This window comes from Trypanosoma theileri (assembly GCF_002087225.1).
Source record: "Trypanosoma theileri isolate Edinburgh chromosome Unknown TM35_Tth_75_V1, whole genome shotgun sequence".
In the NCBI taxonomy this organism is placed as follows: domain Eukaryota; phylum Euglenozoa; class Kinetoplastea; order Trypanosomatida; family Trypanosomatidae; genus Trypanosoma; species Trypanosoma theileri.
The window spans coordinates 1-557 of record NW_021639917.1 but is presented as its reverse complement, the minus strand read 5'-3'; positions in this window follow the sequence as shown (position 1 = coordinate 557).

Genomic DNA, 557 nt, shown 5'->3' with positions numbered 1-557 from the left:
TTTTTTTTTTGGGAGTTTTATTGTATGTTCTTTTATTTTTTTTTCGCCTCTTGATCTAGTTGGTATTATTCATTTGTTTTTCTTCTTTTGAATTCGTAAAAGTAAAATACATCCGAGTTGGATCTCTTCGTATCTCTAGAAAGTTATGATTCACCGCATCTCTTCAGCTGAAGAATATGCAAATGTAAAGAAAGAGGCAGGGAATTATCTTGGTTTGGTAGTACATTTTAGCGCAGATTGGTGTGAACCTTGTAAGGAAGTAAATAAAGCTCTTGAGAGTTATATTCCACAATATAAGGATACTATTTTATTCGCTGAAGTTGATGGCACAANGTATTTTATTTTTTCTTTTTTTTTTTCTTCTTCTCCGTTCTTTTTTTTTAATTCTATTATTTCTCTCCTCTTGTGAACTATTATATTTTGGTTGTGAGTTTATTATTTTATTTGTTGAAACTGTTTTTTTATGTTCTTTTATTTTTTTTTCGCCTCTTGATCTAGTTGGTATTATTCATTTGTTTTTCTTCTTTTGAATTCGTAAAAGTAAAATACATCCGAGT